This window comes from Bos mutus, unplaced genomic scaffold (genome assembly GCF_027580195.1).
Source record: "Bos mutus isolate GX-2022 unplaced genomic scaffold, NWIPB_WYAK_1.1 CTG2175, whole genome shotgun sequence".
NCBI lineage: Eukaryota > Metazoa > Chordata > Mammalia > Artiodactyla > Bovidae > Bos > Bos mutus.
In genome coordinates, this window is record NW_027219630.1 from 1 (window position 1) to 5759 (window position 5759).

Here is a 5759-nt window from a genome sequence, read left to right on the forward strand (position 1 = left end):
CTGGTTAGCAGTGGCCGTCTCGACACTGTGTCACACACATGCATGGAGGAGCCAGGTACCACCATTTGAGGCTCCGTCTGAGGTGGGCCATGTACAGATATTCTAAGCAGCCCCCTTGGGAATACAAAGGTCCATGTAAAGGCACTGAAGGGCATAGAGCCATCTGGCTTGTCCAGTGGTGGTAGGTGTATGCATGATAGATCTAGCCTCAAGACAGTTAGCGTCTTAGCTTGGAAAGGTGCATTTGTCCTGATTCCTGCTGCAGATGCACTAATTTGGGAGCTCTGGTGATGTCGATTCTAAAAAGCAATGAAGCTTCTGTGGTTTGTGATTGGAGCCCCAGGTCAGATCTGGGGCCCTAACCGTTGCATCCCTTTGGGTTGCACCAAGTTCCTGAGTGCCATATGGGCTGCAGTGGCTGCAGAGACCTGGGAATGGTGGCAGTTGTGAGTTAATGACCCATTTCTGCCCTTGGCAGTGCCTGGGTGGCACCTCTGTCACATGCAAGGTCTTGGGAGGGTCATATGGACTATGCTGTGGTCCTGAGCTGCATTCCTCCTGCAGGTTGGCCAGAGGCCCGAAGAATGTTTGTGCAGGTGAGGAAGAGTGCAGTGTGATTTACTGGGACAGTATGTCCGCTGAGGCTTGCAGGCACTGTTGTTCTGTTTCAATGTACAGTGGAGTCTTTTGGAGCTGCCATCAACTGGATTCACAGAGGGACAGGGCGTTGCTAGTCCCTTAGGAGAGGCTCGGTGAAGGTGACCTTTGTGGCCTTGTTGTCCCTGCCAGTGAAAGGACTCTCAAGGGGGCATCTTTGGTGCCTTGAAGAGTTGCAATAAAGAGGCCAGGAACCAGCCCAGTGGGTGTTACGTGGGGTGACACACACATACCTTGGCCGCCATTGTCCCTTGACCTGGAATTATCAAGATTCCCTAAGGTTGGGCCTTGGCCAGCCTGATAGCACCCATGTGTTTGCCCCCTGGCAGTAAGAGGCATCAACCTTTGAGGACCACCACAGTTGTGATAGACATTTGCTCATTGGTTGCGCTACCAAAGGCTGCCTCAGTGTAGGAGACAACAGCTCCCCGCTGGCACTGAGACCTGGCATCCACAGTCTTCCCTGCTTGGAATCTTCTAAGTCTTCCTAGAAAACATCCCTGGTGATCTGTTAGGCCCATGGTCGTGTTGCCCGCCTTCTTCCCTGTGGGTCTTGCTGGATGCTCCTTGTCCCTGGGCTGAGGCCCTGGGCTTCAGATTAGTGAGTCGCCTTTGTTGCATAATGAATTCAATTGGACCAAGCCCTGCATTATGAGGCTCTCTAGGGTGTGTGGTCAGTACCCAGGGCCCTGAGCTGTAGATTTGAGGATAATCTGGCCAGAAGAGATCCGTTTCATGGAATTGACCCCTGGTTCCTGGTACCTAGGGATGACCAGGTTCCATCTTGCAGTTCAGGAGGCTGGACTTTGATTGGGGCTGACTGGCGAGGCGAATCATGCCTGATTCTTTTTTCCTGTGGAGGTGCAGTGGGCCATATCTGCCCTAATTGCCAAGTTCTCCCTTACTGTGCAGTTGTCTGAGAGAATTTTCTTGTTAGGTGAGAGGTGGGACTTGTGACAAGGACCTGAGGCTATAGTAGTGACTCCGCGTGGTCTCAGGGTATGTGGCGTTACACAGATTCTCCATAAAGGTGACCTGGGCAGTCAGGTCTCTGCGTTGGTCAGAATCATGGTTCATGGAGGTGAGGCCTGAGCCTATGTCAACAGCCCCTCCAGTGAAATTTTGCATGGATCTTGTGGGAGATGCCAAGTGTCATCCCATTTCTATTGGGATGGTGGGAAGTCAGGACTCCATGGAGGTAGCACGCGTATTCATGCTGGGGCCTTTGCATGCAGGTCTCCTGAGACTTGGATACAGACGATTTCAACACACACCCAAAATGCTGAGAATGCATTTTGTTGAGTACACCAGAATGCAGGCACTCAAGCTCGCTTGAATCCCGTGCTGCCCTTGCAGCAGTCAGAAAGACACCCACATGCACTTGAGCCTCATTGCACTCTTTTGAAGATAGGTAATGATCGTCTATGAGATCAATAATATAGTTGGAGTGCAGATACAGGCCTTCCCTAGTGAAACACTTGCATCAATAGTGAGAGATAAGTACACATCATAAGCATTCCTGTGCTTTCTGTCCATAGTCAGTGAAGTTGCCAGAGTATGACTGTCCATCAGCCAGAGATAGAACCCCCACCCGTGGGAGGCAGTGACTCAAGGTGCAAAGGGAGTCCGGCAAAGTGTAGGCGCACCGAGTTGCTGCCACTGCTTTTGGATCACCCAGCACAGTGCGGCTTCTCTGCAAGGCGTGCCATTGAATTTCAGGTTTCCATGGGGACTGCCTGAGTGGTTGTCACGTGTGGAGGACCATTCCCTCTTGCTGCAGGAAACCTGAGAGGCTCTGAGTTCCCCCTGGCTGTGGAGGACTCTCAGGTCCCTGGCTCCTCATAAGGAGCAGCCACCGTGAGGAAGTGGGCAACTAAGCCAACACGATGCTCGGATGATAATCAAACACCCTCACATGCATTCCTTGGAAAATCTGAACAAAATGAGTGAGAATCACTACCGCCTTCCTCATCAAAACTGAGGTCCAGCACGCTGCCTCCCTTTGGGGTTGAGGGTGGGACTGGTTAGCAGGAGGGCTGCCCCGACTGGTGTCACCACGCTGGAGGAGCCAGGTCACCACCATTTATGCAGGCTCCGCCTGAGGGTGGGCCATGTACAGAGGTTTTGAAGCGTCCCTTGGAATACAAGGTCCATGTAAAGGCACTGGAGGGACATAGAGCCATCTGGCTTGTCCAGGTGGTAGGAGGCTCGAGTAGATCCAGCCTCAAGACAGTTGACGTCTTAGCTTGGAAAGGTGCATTTTGTCCTGATTCCTGCTGCAGATGCACCAATTGGGGCTCTGGTGATGTCGTATTCTAAAGCAATGAAGCTTTTGTGGTTTGGTGATTGGAGCTCTGTCAGATCTGGAGGCCCTTCACTACATGCATCCCTTTGGGTTGAGATTCTTGAGCTGGTGTGGGCTGCAGTGGCTGCAGAGACCTGGGGGAATGGTGGCAGTGTGAAAGTTAATAGGCCCATTTCTGCCCCTGGCAGTGCCTCAATTGCAACTCCTGTCACATGCTTGAGTCTTGGAGGTCGCCATGGACTATGCTGTGGTCCTAGGCCTGCATTCTCCTGCAGGCTGGGCCAGAGGCCCAGAGAAGAATGTTTCAGCAGGTGAGGAAAAGTGCAGTGTGATTTACTGGGACAGTATGTCCGCTGGAGGCTTGCAGGCACTGCTGTTCTGTTTTCAGTAACAGCAGTAAACTTTGAGCTGCCATCAGCTGGGTACAGAGGACAGGCATTGCTTGTCCTTAGGAGGCTCGGTGAAAGGTGACCTTTTGTGGCCTTGTTGTCCCACTGCCAGTAGAAGGACTCCTCAAAGGGCATCTTTGGTGCCTTGAAGAGGGCAATAAAGAGGCCAAGGAACCAGCCCAGTGGGTAGTTATTGAGTGTACACATGCCCCTTGGCCGCCATTTGTCCCCCGGCCTGAATTATCAAGATTCCTAAGGTTGGGGCCAGCCGCCAGTCTCTGATGGCACCCATGTGTTTGCCCCCTGGCAGTGAGGCATCAACCTTTGAGGACCACCACAGTTGTGATAGACATTGCTCATTGGTTGGTATACCAAGGCTGCCTCAGTGTAGGAGACAACAGCTCCCTATGGCACTGTGGCAGAGACCTGGCACATCCACGGTCCCTCCCTGGCAGGTCTTCTGAAGTCTTCCTGAAAGCATCCCTGGTGATCTGTGAGCTTCCCTGGTCGCTGTTCTTTCTCTTCCTGTGGGGTCTTGCTGGATGCTCATTGTCCCTGGGTGAGCCGAGGCCTGGAGGCTTCAGATTTAGGTGAGTCGCCTTTTTGCTGCTAAATAACGAATTCTGGACCAAGCCCTGCATTATGAGAGCTTTCAGGGTGTGGTCAGTACCCAGGGCCCTGCAGGCTGTAGAGATTTGAGGATAATCTGCCAGGAAAGGAATCCTGCTTGTGGGAGTGACCCCTGGTTCCTGGTAAATTGAGGATGACCAGGGTTCCATCTTGCAGTTTCCAGGGAGGCTGACTTTTGATTGGGGCTGACTGGCAGCAGACACGCATGCCCCGAATTCTTCCTATTGAGGGGTGCAGGGCCACATCTGCCCTAGTGCCAAGTTCTCCTTACTGTGCAGTTGTCTGGGAAAAATTTTCTTGTTAGGTAGGAGGTGGACTTGTGACAAGGGGACCCTGAGCTATAGTAGCTCACGTAGTCTCGTAGGTATGTGGCATTCACACAGATTCTCCGGGGCAAAGGTGACCCTGGGCAGTCAGTGGTCTCTGGGCTGGTCAGAGATCATGGTTCATGAGATTGGGATCAGAGCCTATGTCAACAGCCCCCTCAGTGAAATTCTGCATGATCTTGTGAAGATGCTGTCATCCCATTTCGTGGGAGGTGGAGGTCAGGACTCCATGGAGGTGGCACGATGTTCATACTGCAGGGCCTTTTGCAAAGGCCCTGAGACTTGATACCCAGACAGATTTTCCAGACACACACCCAAAATGCTGAGAATGCATTTTTATTGGTACACCAGAATGCAGGCACTAAGCTCACATCAACCTCGCTACCTTTTGCACGCTGGGTCAGAAAGACACCCACATGCACTTGAGCCTCATTTGCCGACTCTTTTGAAAGATAGGTAACCAGTCGTCTGTAAAGGATCAATATAGTTGGGGCAGATACAGGCCTTCCCCAGTGAAACACTTGCATCAATATTGAGAGACACAAGTACACATCTTAAGCATTCTGTGCTTTTGTCCACTTGTCAGGTGAAGTTGCCAGGTATGACTGTCCATCAGCCAGAGATGAACCCCACCCGTGAGGCAGTGACCTGGCGTGCAAGTGAGTCCGGCAAGAAGTGTGGCGACCCGAGTTGCTGCCACTCGCTTTTTGATCACCTGGCACGGTACGGCTTCTCCCGCCCCAAGACGGTCGTGAATTTCAGGTTTCCCTGGGACTGCCTGGAGTGGTTGCACGAGCAGAGGGACCGCCTCTTGCTGGAGAAGCCTGAGGGCTCTGAGTTCCCTGGCTGCTGGAGGACTCGGGTCACTGGTCCTCCTGGAGCAGCCCTGCTGCCGGGAGGAGGTGGGGCAAGCCAGCACGTGCTCGGATCGATGATGACACCCCACATGCATTCCCTTGAAAATCTGAACAAAATGAGTGAGAACTCACTACCGCCTCTCATCGTAAACTGGAGGTCCAGCACGCTGCCTCCCTGGGCTGGGAGGGTGGACCGTTAGCAGTGAGGGCTCCACTGTGTCACACACACGCTGGAGGAGCCAGGTCACCACCCATTTGCGTAGGCTCCCGCCTGAGGGTGGGGCCATGTACAGATATTCTAGCGGCCTCTTGGAATACAAGGTCCATGTAAAGGCACTGAGGAGCAGGAGCCATCTGGCGGTCCAGTGGTGGTAGGTGTCGCAGTAGATCCCTAGCCTCAAGACAGTTGACGCCTTAGCTTGAAAGGTGCATTTTTGTCCTGATTCCTGCTGCAGATGCACCACTGGGGGGCTCTGGTGATGTCGATTCTAAAGCAAATGAAGCTTCTGTGGTTTGTGATTGAGCCCCAGGTCAGATCTGAGGCTCTCGCCGCTGCATCCCTTTGCTCTGAGATTCCTGGAGTGTTATGTGGCTG

At 52.9% G+C, this 5759-nt stretch overlaps 2 non-coding genes across 2 annotated transcripts; both read left to right on the top strand.

Moving 5' to 3' along the window:
• Positions 1-2549: 2549 nt before the first annotated feature.
• Positions 2550-2643, top strand: LOC138986852 (small nucleolar RNA SNORD116). Its single transcript, XR_011463471.1, has one exon. It is a non-coding gene; the product is annotated as a small nucleolar RNA SNORD116 (small nucleolar RNA).
• A 2589-nt stretch (positions 2644-5232) lies between these two features.
• Positions 5233-5325, top strand: LOC138986851 (small nucleolar RNA SNORD116). Its single transcript, XR_011463470.1, has one exon. It is a non-coding gene; the product is annotated as a small nucleolar RNA SNORD116 (small nucleolar RNA).
• Positions 5326-5759: the final 434 nt, after the last annotated feature.